The 23,346-nt window shown below is 38.5% G+C and overlaps 1 pseudogene; it reads left to right on the top strand.

Annotated features, from left to right (window-relative positions):
* The first annotated feature begins 12,979 nt into the window (after positions 1-12,979).
* Positions 12,980-18,793, top strand: LOC143851434 (uncharacterized; annotated as a pseudogene).
* The last annotated feature ends 4,553 nt before the right edge of the window (positions 18,794-23,346 follow it).

Genomic DNA, 23,346 nt, shown 5'->3' with positions numbered 1-23,346 from the left:
AAAAACATATGGGCCCACATTGTTTGGATGATCCAAAGCATTCATTTGGATAGTCTAAAGATAGATAGAGTGTGCACAAAAAATCTACTCCATAGGATTATCCTAACCCTTCGATTTGTGGAGGTTAAAGTGGATGGGTATAAACCTCCACAAATCTGTCCATTTTTAACCTCCAAAAATGGAAGGGTTAGGATGATCCTATGGAGCTGATTTTTTGGGCACACCCTATCTATGTAAGGGCCTATCAAATGAATGCTTTTGATCATCCAAACAATGTGGGCCCACATGATTTTTTGAGCTCTTGCTCAGATAACTTATCTGAGGTATCATGTTTCTCCATATATATATATATATATATATATATATAGAGAGAGAGAGAGAGAGGAAAGTGAAGCAGCTCCATAGGATCATCCCAACCCTACGATTTGTGGAGGCAAAAATGAACGTGCAAAAACCTTCACAAATCTGTCCATTTTTGCCTCCACAGTTTGAAGGGTTGGGATGATTCTACCTGGCTGATTTTTTGGGCACACCCTATCAATGTGAGGGCCTATCAAATGAATGGTTTGGATCACCCAAACAATGTGGGCCCATTGTATTTTAAGCCGACGGTGTAGCTAAGTTAGCTACACGAGTGTGTAGCTACACTTTTCTCACATATATATATATATATATATATATATATATATATATATATATATATATATATAAAGCGGTTAAGCCTCTCTTTCTCTCTATTTTAACCAATTAAGCAGACCCTCCATGTAAACACGTCTTTTTTCAAGAAGAAAATCAAACAAAGGCAAAGGCCCTCACTTTTGAACTTTATTACAACCCACACCCTTGTCACTTTAAGTGTAAAGAAAATAGAATTTACAAAAGAGTGCCATTGAGCCCTAAAACGACTATTTCGTCTTTCCATTTTCATTTTTTGCCAAAGAAGCCCCAAATCCCATTTCCCCCAAAAAAAAACCTTCTTCAAAAGGCAAGAATCAATACAAATCAAAGATCCTTAGCCAAACATTCCATTTCCACCGAAAATCTCAATCAATCTAGCTTGCTTCTTGATTTTAAATCAATTTTCCTTCCAAAAACCCACACAAATTCGTTTTTCTTTGAAAAACCCTAAAATCTTCTCAATGGATCCTCCCCCAACGGTTATTTTTGCCCATTTCCACTCGATAAAAACAACCCATACAAGGGTCCTCTAAAAAACAACATCTTCTCACACGAGAAAACCACAACTATAAGCTCTCTTTATTCTCTTTAAGCGATTTCTTCTTTTCTTTCCCTTTTTCTGCAATTTTTGCTATTTTATTAATCCTAGGCAGCAACATAACATCATCTCATAGTCTTTGAACATTCCAACGGACTCACCAACATCCATCCTCCTCTAGCACAAGGCAATCGTCAAGCATAAGGAAGCGGCTCCGCGGATTCCATCGCCAAACGACGCTTTAACAGGGAACGACTAAAGCCCCTTTCTTTTGATTTTCTTTCCATCTGCATGCCATAATCTTCATGAACAAAGTATCAATTACTGAAAATTGTTTGATTTTATGAGTGATCAACAAAAAATATTTCTTACAAAATAATACATGGAATCATATATGTTTATTTTGTTGGAATAATCTTGGGTAAATAGATTAGTTCAACAATCTATTCAATATGTATTCCGGAAAAAATGAAATTGAAATTACCTTTGATGATCTTGAATGTAAACCTCAAACCCGTTAGCAAGAACCAAACTAAAAATAATAATAATAATGAAATGAAATTTCAAATAGAGATGAGTGGTAGAGGCACGTTACGGATTAACGCTACCCTTAAGATAGATTGCCGCCCCCTCCACGAATGGTATGCAATCGGGTTCTCTTGTGACCTATCTCCAGGATACAACACCACTATACTTGTCTTTGATGGTGTGCACGCACCGGCTCGGACCTTGCGAACAACGGTTGATGCCAATCAAATTGCCCACTTAAAAGATAAACTTGCAAAGCTTTGAAAAGATTGAAACTTTCGAAACAGTACTCAAGAATAGAAAAGAAGGAACAAAACTTCAAGAAAAGGAAAACGTGTGTGTGTCAGAGGAAAAGAGAGAGCTACTCTTGTATACACTGTTGTTGTGTATATATTAACACTCTTCAACGGCTCTTTATCTCACTTAATGCACACAACGTTTGCAAAATAAAGAAAAAAAATAAAAACGTATAAAATATTCAAAGGCATTTAAAGATTGCATAGTAACGATGAAATTTCAACTGTTTGAAATTTGATTCACATAACACAAAATAAAAAATCTTTAAAGCCAAAGCATTAAAAGCTTTAAATGATTAAAAAATTCAACAATCCCCCACATGAATCAAAATTCAAATTAAATATATTAAATCAAATATGGGCAAATTTGAAATATCATGCAATGGGTGAAGGTGTCTTGTGGACTTGAACCTCCACTTAGTGTTCATATATTCCAGTCTATAAAGATTCCAAGTGAACTATGTCTTGAACTAAGAATCTTGAGTAATAAACCTTCATATATTACACACGATATCGGCAATGTAACCGTGTTCTATCGGGGTAGCACATTTCGGCCATGCGCTGGTCCTGTTTCATGAGCGCTCTAGAGAACAAGCCTTAATTCTCATAGGATGCGGCCCCACTTCCACACTCATATAGGTGAGTCCATCAAGAGTACCTGTAACCACGAACCCCGCTTATAAACAGCTATAGACCCATTCAGAGCAAAGCTCTTCCTCCATATCGTTACAGTTAGTACTATTTATATCTTAGGGATAGGCCAAGAGAAGTCTTTCATTCTCTTGATAATTTAAGTACAGTGCTTTCACCGATCACTCGAATAACTTATTTTTCCCATTGAACCTAGTTCTTGGGATCTCCAGTCATATAGGTTGGGTTGCCGTTATTGGTGATTCTATTTGATAGGCTTTAGCCCCATCCCTCTTGATGTTTCAGCCACTAGCTTTTTAGCTAGTCCTTTGGTTAGTGGATCTGCCAAGTTTCTCTCTGACATTATAAAGTCAATTGCAATCACTCCATCAAAAAGCAATTGCCTCACATTATTATGCCTCAGACGTATGTGTCTGGATTTACCATTATATGTTCTACTCTTAGCCCTTGCTATTGTAGCTTGGCTATCACAATGAATAGATATAGCTGGAATTGGCTTGCACCATAGAGGAATATCTGCTAACAGATTCCTAATCCATTCCGCTTCTTCACCTGCTTTGTCTAAAGCAATAAATTCAGATTCCATGGTGGAACGTGATCTACAGGTCTGCTTGGTAGATTTTCAATCGACAGCACCACCACCCAAAGTGAAAACATATCTACTTGTGGATTTAGTTTCTTCTGAATCTGAAATCCAATTTGCATCGCTATATCCTTCTAATACAGCGGGATAACGACCATAGTGGAGTCCAAACTCCATTGTGCCTTTCAAATATCTTAAAATCCTGATAAGTGCATCCCAATGTTCTTGACTAGGGTTGCTAGTGTATCTACTTAGCCTACCAATTGCATAAGCTATATCTGGTCTAGTGCAATTCATTAGATACATTAAACTGCCTATAATTCTGGAGTATTCTAATTGGGATATACTTTTTTCAGTATTTTTCTTAAGTTTTGAACTAGGATCATATGGTACACTCAAGGGAGTACAATCAAATTTGCTAAATTTTCTATGGATCTTTTCAACATAATGAGATTGTGTTAAAATAATCCCTTCTGAATTTCTAATTATCTTAATCCCTAAGATCTTTCATGTCAAAGTTCTCTGACAAAAGATTCTTGGTGTCATTTATAACATCTAGACTCGTACCAATGATTAACATATCATCGACATACAGGCAGAATAAAACTCCAGAATTACCTTTAAATCTACTGTATACACATTTATCAGAATCATTTATGGTAAAACCATTTGATAACACTACTTTATCAAATTTCTCATGCCATTGTTTTGGTGCTTGTTTTAAACCATAAAGAGATTTTATAAGTTTACACACTTTACGTGCTTGACCTGGGACTGCAAATCCCTCAGGTTGTTCCATGTAAATTTCTTCTTCTAATTCTCTATTTAGGAAAGCGGTTTTAACATCCATTTGATGGATTTCTATATTATAGATTGATGCTATAGCTATCAACATTCTTATTGTTGCAATCCTAGTTACAGGAGAATAGGTGTCAAAAAAATCTATCCCTTCTTTTTGTTTAAAACCTTTGGCTACTAATCTAGCCTTCAATTTTTCTATAGATCCATCGGTTCTAAGTTTATTTTTAAAAATCCATTTACAACCTATTGGTTTGCACTCATGAGATAAATCCGTTAACTCCCATGTGTTATTTGACATAATGGATTCTATTTCACTATTTATAGCTTCTTTCTAGAAGTTTGCATCCAAAGAATACATAGCTTCCTTAAAAGTAGATGGATCATCCTCCACCAAGAAAGAATAAAAGTCAGAGCCAAAGTTAGTAGCTTTCTTTGCTCTTAGACTTCTTCTAGGTTCTATTTCTAGGTTACCTTCTTCTCTACCTCTTTTTCTTCCTTTAGGTTCTTGGTTTTTTATTTGAGGAATACCACGACTACTAGATGCAACTTCTGTTTGAGGTATTAGAGATTGACTCACACTAGTTTGTTTAAGAGGAAACACATCCTCAAAAAATTCTGCATCTCTAGACTCTAATATAGTGTTTACATCTATGGAATTATGTTCAGATTTTACCACCAGAAATCTATAAGCCGCACTATTTTGTGCATACCCTATTAATACACAATCCAATGTTTTAGATCCTAACTTTGTTTTCTTAGGGGAAGGTAAGCTTACTTTAGCTAAACACCCCCACACTTTAAGGTATTTAAGACTTGGTTTTCTACCTTTCCATAACTCGAATGAAGTTCCATTTTCATTTTTATAGGGTATTTTGTTTAGTATATGACAAGCCGATAATAAGGCTTCCCCCCACATGTTAAGTGGTAGCCCTGAACTAGTTAGCATGGCATTTACCATGTCAATTAGAGTCCTATTTTTTCTTTCTGCAACTCCATTTTGTTGTGGAGAATAAGGTGCCTCACCTCATGAATAATTTCATATTTTCTACAATATTTAGAAAATTCATTTAAGGTATATTCACCACCTCGATCTGATCTAAGTATTTTAATTCCTTTTTCTAACTGATTTTCCACTTCAGTTTTATAGGTTATAAATTTTTCTAAAGCTTCATCTTTAGATTTAAGAAGATATACCATTGCAAATTTTGATTTATCATCTATGAAGGTAATAAAATATTTATTTCCTCCTCTAGTAATAGTGTTCTTTAGGTCGCAAACATTACTATGTACTAGTTCTAGAATTTCTGAATTTCTTTCTATTGATTTAAATGGTTTTTTGCTAAATTTTGATTGAACACATATTTGACACTTTGATTTTTGTTCAATAGAAACATTTGGAATCATACTTAAGTTCACCATTCTTTTTATAGATTGTAAATTTACATGTCCTAATCTACCATGCCACATATCATACGATTCAATAATATAAACAGAAAAATCAGAAATTTTATTGATTTCATTGATGGATACATTGAACTTGAATAAACCTCCACAAGCATAACCCTTTCCAACAAACATCCCACCCTTGGTGAGAATAAACTTATCAGATTCGAAGACGAGCTTGTAACCGTGCTTGTTCAACAAGTAGCCAGAAATTAAGTTCTTCCTGACTTCTGGAACATAGAGAACTTGGTGCAGTGTGAGAACCTTGCCGGAAGTGAGTTTGAGATCAACCTTCCCTTTCCTCATGAAAAGCATTTCGCTTTCATCTACTTGATGATAGGTGATGAACGCACTTCTGTCACAACAGACATGTATAGTGGCTCCAGTGTCTACCCACTAATCACTCACATTGAACACCATGTTCACTTCAGACTCTACGGTTATAAGCTTCTTCACTTCGGTTCCGTGAATAACATATCCGGATTCCACCATATTGGCTTGAGGAGCGGGTTTCGCTTGAGAGTTTTTGACATTTTGGAAAGTGTCTTTCCCCTTTCTATGTCGACATTGTCTAGCATAGTGTCCAAGTTTTCCATAATTGAAACAACCCTCTTTCTTCTTATTTTTGTCTATCTTTTTGTTACTTTTGAAGTGGTTTCGGTTCTCCATCTTCTTCTTGTTTTGATGAGACCCAAAGTTTTTATTTGTTTTCTTCTCACTAGTCTCAACGAGATTGGCCTTAGAAAGGAGTTCCGATTCTTTGTCATTTTGATCACGATTCCTATGTTCTTCTTCTATTCGGAGTGTTACTATGAGATCTTCTAAAGATAATTCCTCTTTTCTATGTTTAAGACTTTTTCCGAATTCGTTCCATGAAGGTGGAAGTTTATCAATAATGGCCACCGAATGGAAACGGTCATCCATTTTGATTCATTCCGCTAGGATCTCATTCAATAGGAGTTGGAATTCATGAACTTGTCCTAAGACGGATTTTCCATCTACCATCTCAAATCTAAGATAGTTTCCAACTACATATTTTTTTCACTCCGGCATCTTCGGTCTTATACTTTTTATCTAAAGCTTCCCACATTTCTTTGGCGGTCTTCATTCCACAATACACGTCATACAAGGAATTCGTCATGGCACTAAGTATATAACCACGACACAAAAGGTCATCATTTTCCCATTTTTGAGTAACCTCAGTTGAGAGGGCTCATGCTCTTCGGGACTAGGCTTGGGTGTGGTCAAGACATAGGCAATTTTAAGAGTTGAAAGCCAAAAGAATAAGCGTTGTTGCCAACGCTTGAAGTTCAATCCGTCAAACTTCTCTGGACGAGTGTAATCTTCACTGGCCATGTTGAACTAATCCAATAATCTATCTTAAGATTGTTGGAAATAATCTTGGGTAAATAGATTAGTTCAACAATCTATTCAATATGTATTCCGGGAAAAATGAAATTGAAATTACTTTTGATGATCTTGAATGTAAACCTCAAACCCGTTAGCAAGAACCAAACTAAAAATAATAATAAAAATGAAATGAAATTTCAAATAGGGATGAGTGGTAGAGGCACGTTACGGATTAACGCTACCCTTAAGATAGATTATCGCCCCCTCCACGAATGGTATGCAATCAGGTTCTCTTGCGACCTATCTCCAGGATACAACACCACTATACTTGTCTTTGACGGTGTGCACGCACCAGCTCGGACCTTGCGAACAACGGTTGATGCTAATCAAATTGCCCACTTAAAAGATAAACTTGCAAAGCTTTGAAAAGATTGAAACTTTCGAAACAGTACTCAAGAATAGAAAAGAATGAACAAAACTTCAAGAAAAGGAAAACGTGTGTGTGTAAGAGGAAAAGAGAGAGCTACTCTTGTATACACTGTTGTTGTGTATATATTAACACTCTTCAACGGCTCTTTATCTCTCTTAATGCACACAACGTTTGCAAAATAAAGACAAAAAATAAAAACGTATAAAATATTCAAAGGCATTTAAAGATTGCATAGTAACGATGAAATTTCAACCGTTTGAAATTTGATTCACATAAGACAAAAGAAAAAATCTTTAAAGCCAAAGCATTAAAAGCTTTAAATGATTAAAAAATTCAACATATTTTGCCTTAGATTGGGTGAATACAATACTTGTATTCTCTTCCCCCCAATTGCTCAACTTCTATCAAAATTCTGTAATATCAACCTCTCCAGCATTTTATTTGTTTCGTCATTACACACTGAAAATTACATAGGTTTATATTAGTTGTTTACTGTTTCACAAGATCCTGGCCCAGATTCGTTTTATCTCATTTAAAACAAAAATTTTGAACAAGTTTAAAATTTTTGTTGTTTTCATTTGGCACGCCCGAGCTCTCGCATACTCCTGATTATTCAATCATTTTTTTTCTGCTATTTGTTCAAAAATACTTATTCCAATCCCTATATAACTTCATTAACACATCCCTATGTCACGACATTTCACCATGCAAGACATACTTTACAATGTTTCCCCCTCAAATGTTACCCACTCAACAAGCAACATGACCAACGATCAACTCCAAAAATTTATTAAAAACCTTATTGCAGAACAACTTGCAAACAACACTGATGCCCCTCAATCCACATTAATCCATGATCTTTGCTCTCTTCCCTACCCTCAATCTATCACATCTATCATTTCCACCAAATTTTATACTTCCCCAATTCGCTTTATATGATGCCACTGGAGACCCAGGTCACCACTTAAAGTCACTTTTAATTAAATGCATGACCATACAACATAATGATGCACTCCTCTTACAACTATTTCCTCAAAGCTTAATTGATCTGGCCTTCAACTAGCTCACAAATCTGCCCAATCAATCAATAACCACTTTTCACTAAATTAGCTCATCTTTTTTTAAAACCACTCTTCTGAAACAAAGCCAAAAAAATGCCATCATTTTCTAAAGATTAACAACCCATATCCTTCTCCTTAGAGCTTTAGAAAAGCACATCCTTTTATGTATATTTACAGCCATGCCGCTTCTCTTTTAAGTATGCAAAAGCTCAGAAAACCCGTTGAATTTACGTTTGCATGCCACTCAACCCTTAAAAAAAATGAGATTTTCCAATCTCAAACGTATTTTTCCCCAAAATTAGAAAGCCAGCCCAATCCTTTCCTATTTGCTCCCTCTAATCTTCCTCAAATGGCCAAATGCATTCAAATGATCCCAAATCATGCCAGAGATTCCTTTTTTTCTACAAAAAAATCAGATTTCCCCCTTTAAAAACCTTCCCTAAATGCCCAAATCTCTTTCAAATCCCTAATTCCTACCCAAATATTCTGTCACCTTGCTAAATACCTTTCAAGCAACCCATTTTGCACTGATTTCATTCCAAAATTTCACCAAAAATCCAATCAAATCAGATTTCAAAGAAACCCTAATTGAAACCACAAAATAGCATATTTCCCCCTCTTTCACCCATAAATAGGCCGCCCTACAACCCTCTAAGACACGAAATCTGAAGGCCAAAAGCCCACAAACAAGCTTTCAAACATGCTCTCATTCAAGCTTTAAACATTTTTCTCTATTTTACACCATTTTCTTCACATTTTTCACCCGGGCAGCAGATTGGACTTTGTCTCAAAAGGTCTTCGACATCCCTGAAACGGCCCATCCATCCCTAGCCATCACAGAAGTACCATCAAAGCTCCCTCTCGCCTCTTTCGCTTCGCCGGTCTGTCTGCCACATGGAGTTCTGCGAAACGGGGAAGCCCTAAACCTTTTGTTCTTTATATTTTTTGCTTACTAATATCTTCATCGGTCAATTTCTTTGAGTCATTACTGCAAACTTGTCTATTTCTCTGATTTTCCCTTTGTTATTATCTATATATTGCCACCTCTGTGTTTTGAGATATTGTCTCTAACCAACATAATACCTCTGTCACTCTTTAATTGCTTATGAAGAGAATAGAGTAGGCATACTTTATCTTGGATTGCATTAGATTACTGATTCTTTTCTGTAGCTCAGAGCCTACCCATTATTTCAAACATTCATTACTTACCGTGTTAGCAAACCAATAATTTCCACACAATTTTATAGGCATTTTCTCAGTCACCCAAGCATTGTTTCCTTGAACTCATCATATAAGTTTTCTACATTGACGCATAATCTGTTTGCAGACACTCAAACGAATCAGTATTCAAAACTGAATATTTATTTATATGCTACTTCAGCGCCTAACTCCAAAAGAAGAATATTAAACCTGAGACTACGAACATTTGCCGTTAAACAGGCCTGTCATTTTGAAGCAGATTTTTAGTCCTCATTGTTTCACATTGTGACTTTTGTATCAGATCTTAACTATCCATCACCTGGTACTGTTCAACTCATTGTTAGCTTTAGGCCTCTTTATAAGTACTTAATTTTGGGCAATATTATTAGGCTCAACTGCCATTGAATCTGTAGTGCAATTTATTTGAAGCTGAACATTGGGATCTGTCCATATCACCTCTAAGATTTCGTCACTTGCTCACTGAAAGTCGGTTTCATTTATCTTGTCTTGTTACTTGTTTATGTTCACATTACTTAAATCAGTTCATGATTGTGCCATTATTCTCTGTCACAACGTTTTCACTTTCTTAATATTTATCTCAAGGCACTTCAATTTATACTGATTACATACTCTTATTTCAGTCTTTCTCACACTAGTATATGCCATCCACTTTAGCCACAGATTTTGTATTTCAATCTGATATAGAACTTGCTTTCGTGACCATACTGTCACATTTGATGTAAATTTTCCCTTTTAGACCTTTCAGCCTATTAAGCTACAGACTATTGCTTGAGCCCGCTACGTGTGATACGGTTCCTCGAGGCCGCCAACAATCCTCTTGATGCACCTTTCCATATTGACACCCAGCACACACTGTATCATGCCAAACCTCTAGATCAGGAAGTCCCTTCACCAATTGCTTTTTCATTATCACCTTCGGCTTTGAGTACCCAACATGCGCCAATCTCGCATGCCATAAATCCGTAGTCTCGTTCTTTCGGGTTCTCTGTCCTTAAGCTTCATGAGCCGACATCACATAAACAGAGTCTACTCTTTTCCCCTCCATAAGAGGAGTGCCCGATACAGATATTAAGTTCCTCTTCATGTCTGGAACATGGTAGACATCCTTCAATAAGTTGAGCTCTCCACTAGATCGGGAAGCATTACCTATGTGGGTAATAAGCAATTTCATATCATTCGCTGTTACCACCATCCGACTGCCTTTGTATTCGGTCTTTATCACAAACTTTTGCTCATCACCAGTCATGTGATTTGAACATCCCGAATCAACTATCCAATCTCTGGAATAGTCTATTCGGCCACCTTTGTCTGTGTCCATCGAACTAGTGACATCTACGACTTCTGTAGTCGTAAGAGCAACTTCACACACTTCAGTTTGCTCTTTTGCGATGGAGAGAAGAGAACACGTACCACTCATCTTCGCTATCAACCTTTTGGAGATAGTTGTTGCAGAATTACCTTCTTCATTCTTCTTTGGTGCACGACAATCTCTAGCAAAGTGGCCCGGCTTACTATAATTGTACCACTTCCATCTTTGTCCCTTGTTCCAAGATTGTTTCTCAGAACCACGACTGCTTGAGTAGCCCTTGATTAGAATTTCCTTCCCTTTGATCTGATCTGGCCTTTGACTTACCTTTCTGATTCTTGAAATTCTGAAACTTTCTTCCTCGCCCAACGAAGATAACCTCCTCGTTCTCCTTTATCGTAGATCCAACCATCTGCTTAGCTAGGCTCTCTTGGTTGCCAAGAGACTCTCCAATTCCACTAGGAAAGTTGATGCTCTAAAACCAACCACAACCGGACTCCTATTTTAGCTATAACTTTAAACAACCAAATAAGATTGCAAAGTAAGTCTAAAGCAAATAAGGAATCCTATGTTGACTTGGACATAAGTCCTAAAAGTGTGTGCTCTGATACCACTTGTAGAAAACCAAGGACCAACAACAACTAGCTTTTTTTTTTTTTTTTTGAAAGATAACAGACGGCAACTAGCTTTTGATCTACTTATTAAACAGAAAGAATTTAAGCAAGAAGCAATACCCACAAAAAGACCAAAGGACAAATCACAGATCAGAAGAGAGAGATGGAGAGAGAGAGAGAGCAAGAGAGAAAGTTTACTATGAATATATTATTTCAAAAATTGAAACCATACACCACTTCTTCACTCACTATTCACATTTTTGCAATTTTCTCCTCTCTGACGTGCAACCTATTCACCTCCAACTCAAACTTACGTTCACTCTTCTCTATGCTTTTATAAACAAATAAAAGACATCCTATTCAAACTCTAACTATAGAAACAATTCTAAACGGACTTGGACTATATTGAAACTAAGCCATTAGAATCCTAATCTAAATTTCAAAAAAAAAGAAAAAAAGAATCCTATTCTAATAACAACTCTAACCACAAACTGAAATACTGGATTAAACTACAACTCTTATTCAACTAAACCTCCTAGTTTAATTAGGATTCACCCATGTGGGCCGGCACCATGCCACGCCATGCCGGCCCGTCCCCTCCTTCACAATATGTAGAGAGTCGGTGATGACTCTCAACACCCTTCAGTCTCTCATTCCTCTTTGAAATAATGTAGATTTGTCTCAGATCCAAATCTAAACATTAAAAATTGAGGCCAATCTATCTACAAGCCCACATCCAAGTCTGAGATTTATATGGTGTGAGCCCTTATAATCGAGTATTTTTTCCAAAAAGTACTGTAAGGCTTACACCATAGGATGATCCAAACCGTGCATTTGATGGACCACACAGTAAATAGGTTATGCAAAAACATTCATTTGCATTGGATGATCCTAGCCCTTTGGTCTATAGAGGACTGCATATTATAGAAATCTCTATAGATCAGACAGTTGGGATCATCCTATAAAAATGATTTTTGGGGCACAACCTATTCAGGGATGTCAATGGATCCAGACAGTCCGATGGACTTTCCGAATCTGAAGTTTAATGGACTGGAGCTAGACACACTCCTAGGATCCATGGACATAATTTGGATTCTGATAATAGGATTCTAAAATATTACCGATCGCATCCAGACAACTAATATAGTCCCTTATTTTTCAAAAGTTAGGATGATCCAAACCATTCATAAGATGGTGTAAACCCTTATAGTCCCTTATTTTTCAAAAAGTACTGTCCAGACATCATAGGATGATCCAAACCGTCCATAAGATGGAACACAACGTGAATAAGTTGTTCCGGTGTTCCCCGGAAATCAATTCCATAGGATGATCATAGCCCTCAGTTCTATAGAGGTTTCCATAATATGCAGTTCCTCTATCGATCGGAGGGTTGGGATGATCCTATGGAAATGATTTTTGGGTTTTAACCTATTTACACCGTGTTCCATCTTATGGACGGTTTGGATCATCCTATGATGTGATCCGTAGAATACATTTTGAAAAAATACGGGACTATAAGGCCTTACACCATATAAAATCTCCACTATATAAACCACTCTTTACCCAACGTCCATATCTTATTTTCCGAGGGAGAGGGTTTCGTTTCAACGTCACAGAACCTCCAAAGGTAAGACATCCTCAAATTCTAGAGTTTTAAGTTCCATTTCTCTTCTAAAAATTAGGGTTTTTTAAGTGCAAGCTTCAAATTTCTCCTTGAAATCTTGGGTTCTTGCAATATTTTCTTTTTCAGTTTGCTGTTTCCTCTTTCAACTGTTAGAATCTTGGGTTTCAATTTGCACTTTCAGATCTAGGGTTTTAGGTTTCTTCTCCCTTTACCGATCTCTGTGTTGAGAATTTAGGGTTTGGTTTGGAACTTTTTTTTGTTAAAATTTTAATTTCTTCATTGTTTTAGCCTATAGTTCGAGATCCGTCATTCCAAGTTTTTTTTGTTATTTTTCTGTTCCTGCACTGAAATTGATTTCAACTTGTAGTCCTGATGTTGTTTTCTGAGATTTTAATTATATTTCTTCCTGTGATTTTGTTGTTTCTGTATGGAACTATGAGAATCTAGGGTTTTTACCGATCTTGTGTTAAATAATGAGAATCTAAGGTTTGCTTTGGAACTTTTTCTTGTTAAAATTTTAATTTGTGCATTGTTTTAGCCTACAGTTCGAGATCCTTCCTTCCAAGTTTTTTTTGTTATTTTTTTGTTCCTGCACTAAAATTGATTTCAACTTGTAGTCTTGATGTTGTTTTCTGAGATTTTAATTATATTTCTTCCTGTGATTTTGTTGTTTCTGTATGGAACTATGAGAATCTAGGGTTTTTACCGATCTTGTGTTGAGTAATGAGAATCTAGGGTTTGGTTTGGAACTTTTTCTTGTTAAAATTTAAAATTTGTGCATTGTTTTACCCTATAATTCGAGATCCTTCCTTACAAGTTTTTTTTGTTATTTTTCTGTTCCTCCATTGAAATTGATTTCAACTTGTAGTCCTGATGTTGTTTTCTGAGATTTTAATTATATTTCTTCCTGTGATTTTGTTGTTTCTGTATGGAACTATGAGAATCTAAGGTTTTTACCGATCTTGTGTTGAATAATGAGAATCTACGGTTTGGTTTGGAACTTTTTCTTGTTAAAATTTTAATTTGTGCATTGTTTTAAGCTAGAGTTCGAGATCCTTCCTTCCAAGTTTTTTTTGTTATTTTTTTGTTCCTGCACTGAAATTGATTTCAACTTGTAGTCTTGATGTTGTTTTCTGAGATTTTAATTATATTTCTTCCTGTGATTTTGTTGTTTCTGTATGGAACTATGAGAATCTAGGGTTTTTATTTATTGTAAAATTGTTTCTGAAGCCTTAGGTTTTCTTAGGTTCACAGTCGAATCACATATTCACAAGTCGACATTTAAGATTTCTCTTTTTTAGTTCTGTTTCTGTACTGCTTTTTCTGTTTTACTAGCTGGGTCTTGTTTATTTTTTAAGGAATTGGTTTTGAGTTTCAATTTTTTTATAGCCCATTCCTAAATTGTGATTAGTTTAAATTCTGTTCTGATTTGAGTTTTGGTGTTCTGTTGATGTTATTACAGATTTATGGTTTGTTGTATATGCCATTCCTAAATTGTGATTAGTTTGAATTATGTTCTGACTATAGTTCTCGTGTTCTTTTGATGTTACTGCAGATTTAGGGCTTAAGGGGTGTGAAGTTTGAATTGTAGGTTGAAAAAGAAAGCAAAAGATTGAAACGATGGAAGATGATATATCTAAAATCCAAGAAGAGAGGAAAAAGAAAGAGCAGGAGCTCGCATCTCTCACTGCAGTCACTTTTGATGCTGATTTGTACGGGGGCAGTAACCGTTTTGAGGGCTATGAGCGCTCTATCGCCGTCAACGAAGATGAGGAAGATCAAGATTTGGGGGTGCGAGAAGTGGCTAGGAAACTGGCATCTTATACGGCACCTAAGTCGGTACTGAAAGAATTACCGAGAGGCATGGGTGGAGATGATGATGATGATTTGGGTTTTAAGAAGCCACAAAAAATCATCGATAGGGAAGATGATTATAGGAAGCGGAGGCTTAATCGGATAATCTCTCCTGATAGAAATGATGCCTTTGCAATGGGGGATAAAACACCCGATGTGTCGGTAAGGACTTATGCAGATGTTATGAGGGAGGAGGCCTTGAAGAGAGAGAAGGAAGAGACGTTGAGAGCAATCGCAAAGAAGAAGAAAGAGGAAGAGGAGAATAAGGCTTTAGAGAAGGATGCTGGGTCGGCGCCTACTCAGGGAACCCAGAAGAGAAGGAATAGATGGGATCAATCTCAAGAACAACAAGAGAATAGTACTAAGAAAGCAAAATCTTCTTTGTCGGCATCGGATTGGGATATGCCGGATTCAACCCCAGGGATTGGCCGATGGGATGCGACCCCAACGCCTGGTAGGGTGGCCGCCGATGCGACACCATCACTTTCACGGCGGAACCGATGGGATGAGACGCCGACACCTGGACGTTTAGCCGACGCTGATGCCACCCCTGCCACTGGTGGAGTCACTCCTGGTGCCACACCAGCTGGTATGACTTGGGACGCAACACCTAAGCTCGTGGGGCTCGCTACCCCGACTCCGAAACGTCAGAGATCAAGATGGGATGAGACACCTGCAACCATGGGGAGTGCAACGCCACTGCCCGGCTCAACTCCAGCTGCATCCTTCACCCCTGGTGTGACCCCAGTCGGTGGAATTGACCTAGCGACTCCAACCCCAGGAGGCCTTAATCTCCGTGGTGCCTTTACGCCCGAGCAATATAATCTACTGAGATGGGAGAAGGACATTGAAGAAAGAAACCGGCCGTTGACTGATGAAGAACTTGATGTAATGTTCCCACAAGAAGGGTATAAGATTCTAGACCCCCCAGCGTCATATGTACCTATCAGAACGCCAGCAAGAAAGCTCCTTGCCACCCCAACCCCGTTAGGGACTCCTCTTTATGCAATTCCTGAAGAAAATCGTGGCCAGCAGTTTGATGTTCCAAAAGAAGCACCTGGTGGGCTGCCATTTATGAAACCAGAGGATTACCAGTACTTTGGTGCACTGTTGAACGAAGATGACGAAGAAGAGCTATCTCCAGACGAGCAAAAAGAGCGCAAGATAATGAAGCTATTGCTCAAGGTTAAGAATGGAACTTCCCCGCAGAGAAAAACGGCCCTGCGGCAGCTCACCGATAAAGCTCGAGAGCTTGGTGCTGGTCCTTTGTTCAACAGGATTCTCCCATTGTTGATGCAACCAACTCTTGAAGATCAAGAGCGCCACCTTTTGGTTAAGGTCATTGACAGGGTATTGTATAAATTGGACGAGCTGGTTCGGCCATTTGTTCACAAAATTCTTGTGGTGATTGAACCTCTATTGATTGATGAGGATTACTATGCTCGCGTTGAAGGAAGAGAGATCATTTCCAATCTCAGTAAAGCAGCTGGCTTGGCCACTATGATTGCCGCCATGAGACCAGATATTGACAACATTGATGAATATGTTAGAAATACCACCGCAAGGGCTTTCAGTGTCGTTGCATCCGCATTGGGTATTCCCGCGCTCTTGCCATTTTTGAAAGCCGTGTGTCAGAGTAAGAAATCTTGGCAAGCTCGACACACGGGAATTAAAATTGTACAGCAAATTGCGATTCTAATGGGATGTGCAGTTCTTCCACATCTAAGATCGCTTGTGGAAATCATAGAACATGGTCTCAATGATGAAAACCAGAAAGTGAGAACAATTACGGCATTGTCTCTTGCCGCCCTTGCTGAGGCATCTGCCCCGTATGGTATTGAGAGTTTTGATTCGGTCTTGAAGCCTCTGTGGAAGGGTATTAGGTCACACCGGGGGAAGGTGTTGGCCGCTTTCTTGAAATCAATTGGTTTTATTATTCCTCTCATGGATGCAATGTATGCAAGTTACTACACGAAGGAAGTGATGTTTATATTGATCCGCGAGTTCCAATCGCCGGATGAAGAAATGAAGAAGATCGTACTGAAAGTGGTTAAGCAATGTGTTAGTACGGATGGGGTGGAGGCCGACTATATTCGCAGTGATATTCTCCCTGAGTTCTTTCGGAATTTCTGGGTTAGGAGGATGGCACTGGATCGCAGAAACTATAGGCATCTTGTGGAAACTACTGTTGAAATTGCGAACAAGGTTGGTGTTGCAGATATTGTAGGAAGGATCGTCGAGGATTTAAAAGATGAGAGTGAACCGTACCGGCGAATGGTGATGGAGACAATAGAAAAAGTGGTTGCGAACTTGGGGGCATCAGATATCGATGCCCGCTTGGAAGAGCTTTTGATTGATGGGATTTTGTATGCTTTCCAAGAACAGACAAGTGATGATGCTAATGTGATGCTCAATGGATTTGGTGCAGTGGTGAATTCCCTTGGACAGAGGGTGAAACCATACCTTCCTCAGATTTGTGGTACTATAAAATGGCGTTTGAACAATAAGAGTGCAAAGGTGAGGCAACAAGCAGCGGATCTCATATCGAGGATTGCGGTCGTTATGAAGCAATGCCAAGAAGAACAGTTGATGGGTCATTTGGGTGTTGTCTTATATGAATACTTAGGAGAAGAGTACCCTGAGGTCCTTGGCTCTATACTAGGAGCACTGAAGGCCATTGTTAATGTCATTGGTATGACGAAAATGACTCCTCCGATAAAGGATTTGCTTCCCCGATTGACGCCTATTCTGAAGAACAGGCACGAAAAAGTGCAGGAGAATTGTATTGACCTTGTGGGTAGAATTGCTGATCGTGGAGCAGAGTTTGTCCCCGCACGGGAGTGGATGAGGATATGTTTCGAGCTTCTCGATATGTTGAAAGCCCACAAGAAGGGGATCCGGCGAGCAACTGTCAACACATTTGGATACATCGCAAAAGCAATTGGGCCCCAAGACGTGTTGGCAACACTATTGAACAATCTGAAAGTACAAGAGCGCCAAAATCGTGTCTGTACAACAGTGGCTATTGCAATAGTTGCCGAAACTTGCTCTCCATTCACAGTCCTCCCAGCTCTAATGAATGAGTACCGCGTACCAGAGCTAAATGTCCAAAACGGGGTTTTGAAATCTCTCTCCTTCCTTTTCGAATATATAGGAGAGATGGGGAAGGATTATATTTATGCAGTGACACCCCTTCTTGAGGATGCTCTCATGGATAGAGATCTTGTTCATAGGCAGACTGCTGCGTCGGCTGTTAAACACATGGCTTTGGGTGTTGCTGGGTTGGGTTGTGAGGACGCTTTGGTTCATTTACTGAATTATGTGTGGCCAAACATTTTTGAGACATCTCCCCACGTTATAAATGCAGTCACGGAAGCCATAGAAGGGATGCGAGTTGCACTGGGTGCTGCTGCAGTTTTGAACTACTGTCTTCAAGGACTGTTTCATCCGGCGAGGAAGGTGAGGGAGGTGTACTGGAAGATATATAATTCGTTGTATATTGGATCCCAAGACGCTCTCGTGGCTGCATATCCCGTGTTGGACGATGAGGATAGTAATATATACAGCAGGCCGGAGTTGGCGATGTTCGTCTGAGGTGTGGAAGGAGAACTAAAGAAGGCAATTGGTGTTGATGCTAATGGCATGTTCATCCGATGTTTCAGTCGCATTGAAACAGGTATGTTTTCTGCTAGCTAGATTATTACTCTCAGTGCAAGTTGCTTGCACCGTCTTTGGCAACATTGTTACTGACAAACAATGTTTAAAAAAAGACCCTTCTTTATATTTTAGTAATGGACTTGATGATTATGCTGCAACAGTTTTTATCCTAATTCTTGCTGTGCTCCCCTTTTGCAAATTCTCATTTAATGTTCTGCAAAAGGTCATGCAAATTCTTGCTGTGCCTTTTGTTTGTGAGGAATTTTGTGATAGAATTTGATTAGCCTCTGTTTCTTTGGATTATAAAATGGGTGTAAAACGAATTTTTTTGCCCAAGAAAAGGAGAACCTTGGGGGACTGGATTGAAGTTCTAGTTTGGAAGGAATGGCATGCAAAGAGCACACTAGAAAACTTTTGATCCCAGCTATGTAGATAACCTGTGTTAGTGAGTTTCTTTTTGTTGGTCTGTAAGGTGAAAGTGTTCAAATTGCTTTATCAAACCCCGTAAACGTTCCTCTGACCCGCTATAGCTATATGCTTGATGTTCAAGCATCTCTTTGAGTTCGGCCTTGTGGGCCTTCTCTTGCTCCCTCTCATGCAAACCCTGTACGCGGCAAGAAAAAGTACAGTTTGAATGCACATAAACTGATGAAAATGGTAAGTAGAGTGCTCTGTGGTCGATCTGGATGATCCTGGCCGATCGTCAATCCATGGGCCGATTGGCCAACCGATCGGCCAGCCAAGACCGGAATCGGCCAAAGGCCATCCATTCAGCCCTACTATGGTTCTTATTGTAAATGTACTAAAGTATTTTGTACAAGTGTCTGCACAAGTGAGACAATTAGGCCTTGTATGGCCACCAGGAATTTGTTTTGAGGATAAATTGGTAGTGTTCAAGTAGAGATGAGTCGTGAAGTTGCCAAAAATCAGGAAAGGAAATCCAGAAATGGGGATGAGTTGTGGCTACAAATGGAGAAAAAGGTTGGCCGGACAAAAATCAGGAAAGGATATCCAGAAATGGGGATGAAATGCGGCTAAAAGTAGGGAAAAGGTTGGCCGGATTTTGAGTAGAGTTTTTCATTTCCTGATTTTTAGCCCCATCTCATTGCTAGAGACACCCATTCTTGGATTTCCTTCACTGATTTCTAGCAACTCCACGGTCTCCACCCTCCTCTCTCCTTGCAGTCTACAGATTTGTCATGCAAACAAATTCCTGGCAGCCAAACGTGCCCTTAGTGCATGGCAAAAGAAGTTTAGCATGAATGTAAAGCACAAGGAGTATCACACTTAAAAACAACAGTGTGCTCACGAATAAGTGTTTTAGAACATGTTATTAGGAAGCATGTAGCTTGGAATTACACGTCGAAAGCAATGTGCAGGTTTTAAAAGAAAGGAGAGATCAGACCTTAAGGCCATATCCGGCAGTCTGGGAATTTTTTTTTCCATGATAAATCAGTGTCTCCAAGTAGAGTAAGAGGGGTAAGGCAGGTGGAGGAGGAGAGATTTGAGAGGGCAGGAATGAGATGAGGGTAAGTGGCTAAAAAATTAGGAAAATATCACATTTAAAGTGGAGTTTTTTGTTTCCAGATTTTTTCAGGCTTTTCTTGCCCTCTCCTCACTGAGTCCCTCTCTACCCAGCACTCAAAACTGACCTAACTAAAAGCCAACGTTTGGATAATCTTCACATTAAATGGCAGATAACTGACCTCTAATCAGCTTTCCTTGCATTTTATACATCTTCTAAAGTCTAGAAACATACTTGTTGGGGGTAAATTTCGGTTAGGATAAAATGGTAATTTCGCAAGCAAAGCCCTTCCGGAAGCCCAAGAAACTACGAACCACCTTAGTGGGATAAACTTGGAAACTATATTCCAGGAAACTCACCCAATCAACAAGACTCCACAAAAGACAAGATTCCTTTAATGCCTTGGACTCTAGGACAAACTTCAAAGTCTTACTAACAATTCATTCCAATTCAGTTCTCTCTAGCTCATGTTGCTGTTGTAACATCTGACTTGGGCATCGGAGAGTTACAAGGAGTCCAACTCTAGCCCTCTTTCTGATGCTCTTCCGTTTTTGCAGGTCGTTCTTCCATAGCCAGCTCAATGCGGGTCTACTCCTGGCAATCTGTCCAGATTTCAGCAGCAACAGTAGTTAACTTGGCCAATATATATTCATTTAAAAAAACTTGGCGTTTAGGCCTTTGATCTCACACATTGGTTTTTAGTCTAAAAGATATATTTTAGCTTAAAATCAATCTAAACCATTGATTTAAAACCCAAGCTTGTTCCAAATCCGAATTTCTTTTAGCCCCCCATTAGAAACTCAAACACGAGGACCCCAAGACAGGCAGACAGCACTAAATGATATAGTTAATAACATCCAAAGAGGCCTTAATGTCCCATATACAATGAGATTAACTTAAAATAAACTTATCCAAAGGTAAGGATCAAATTTTGTGGCATCCGTAGACAGCTCTAAATATATGGCAGATTAGGTACGACTATGAAGCCTTGTGATAATCTGCAAAGAGGGATTTTTGCCAGCTTCTTTTCCAAATGTTCCAGAGTAGGTAGATAACAGTCTTTGCCCAACACATCTTTCCTGCTGTAATTTTAGAATATGTACAGAAGTCATCTGCTTGCAAGGACAATAAAGGGCTTTCAAACATGCAAATAGCAGATTTTAATGGACAATTACATGATAAAGCAACAAAGCTATCACACAAGAAGAGTGTTCCGACCCACAGTTATATTACAACATGCGATTCACGCCTTCCCCGCAGAAGATCAATGTAACTTGTTTTTAGCCAGAATTGAAGAACAATGCCAATCAGTCTGCAGTCGTATAATGCAAGCAGTTATACTGGTTTTTCCTGCGACCTGTATTTATCAATCTCAGGGACCCAGTACTAATCTGCCAATGTTTTGTCGATACGAGTTGGATGAATGGCTTAAAGATGGAGCATTGAAGCTAAAACATTCTCCCTGATATTCTCTAGATCCATAATGATCGCTACCATCTTTGAAACTTCCATAATATGCTGCAAATGGGGTTGCTTGAATCACCTTACCACAACCGGAACTTCCACTTATTTGGACATGGCTTTGGATTTGTTCTTTATCTGGTGTTTGCTGCTTCTTGTTTGATCTATTTTCAGAATTCAAACTGATCACAACACCAAGATCAAGGTTAATCCCATCGGTTTCTTCTGTTTGATTGTAGTGCTGAGGAATTGCCATTGCAGTGTCGTCAGTACACAACATGCTGTTCAAAGCTGCTGACATGTGAACATTTAGTGCACTGGCTTCATTTAATATCACGGGCACAGGCGTGTTGTGGCTACATTGAGATCTTCTTCGAGATCTTCTTCCTCTTTTTTATTTGTTTTGGGTTATTGGGCTAGGGTTTTACTTTTATCAGAACTAGGTTTCCGTATTAGGTTTACATTGAGACGAGTGAAATAGAGACGTGGGTTTTAGTCGAGCGATAATATGAGAAGTCGACAACTGGGTTTTATAAATCGGAAACAAGTTATATTATGGCCGCGTATTTATCGCGATAAATTACATTTCAGCGATAAATTCATTTTTAACGGGTATAAAACGGGTTTCAAACGCTAGAATAAAATAGCGCGAATTTATCGCGATAAATTGAAACAAACGCCGTTTTTTGTAACATAGCTGACAGCCACTCTCACATCAGTGGCAGCCACTCGCTATTCCATCTGCCCCATGTATTATTTATGAGCCAATCATCGACTCTCGATGCCTTCGACTCCACTATAACCATGATATCCAACATGGTTCTGTATCAAGTCTCGACGACCGACCGTTTCTTCGCCCATCCCAAACACTTGACATTCCAGAAATTGATTCTCGTCTTGAAGATAATGAGTAGTACTCCCCTAGCCCGAATTTGGGCGAAATTCCTTAGCTCCTTTATCCCCTTGCCCTTGCTCTTTTTTACGGTATTGCCACCCTTCTCCATAGTCTTTGCAGAAGGCTAAAAAATCACTCTCCTTGTATTCCATGCCATTATCATTTCATAGACATTTTAGTCTTTTTCCTATCTGATTCTCAACTTTTGCCAACCAATGCTTGAATTTGGAGAAGACTTCATACTTTCTTCTCATAAAATACACCCATACCTTCCTCCAATCGTCATCAACGAAGGTAATAAAGTACTCCATAGCACCCCCATGATCTCACTAACGATGATTCTCAAACATCTGAGTGAACATAGTCAAGTATACCTTCATTGTGGTGTGTCGCTATCGTGAACCTGATTCTGCACTACATCTCGTGAACCTGATTCTGCACTACATCTCGTATACACAGTACTTGAAAAATACAATTCTGAACTCCCTTAATAAATTTCAGGTTATACAGTTCCATCAACACCCTGATGCAAGACTGAGGAAGAGGAGAAGAAAGAGAAGAAGTAGAGGGGGAGAAAACGAAAGAGAGGGAAGAAGAAGGAAGATGAAGGACAAGGGAAGAAGAGAAATAAGAAGAGAGAATTGTAATCAATATTATTCAAAACCATTCAAAAAAATATAATTCGAAAAAAAAAAAAAAAACTACCCAAAGTTCAGTACATCGGGCCTATGTATAGGCAACAAATAAAATAAAATAAATAAAAATAAACTTCCTAAATAACGTGAAAATAAAATTCCTAAAAGTAAATAACATAGAAATAAAATCCCTAA

The sequence above is a fragment of the Tasmannia lanceolata genome, unplaced genomic scaffold (assembly GCF_043159265.1).
Source record: "Tasmannia lanceolata isolate RefF3 unplaced genomic scaffold, GAP_Taslan_0.1 ptg000018l, whole genome shotgun sequence".
NCBI lineage: Eukaryota > Viridiplantae > Streptophyta > Magnoliopsida > Canellales > Winteraceae > Tasmannia > Tasmannia lanceolata.
Note: the sequence above shows the minus strand (reverse complement) of the source record. Positions and strands in the feature narration are given on the sequence as shown.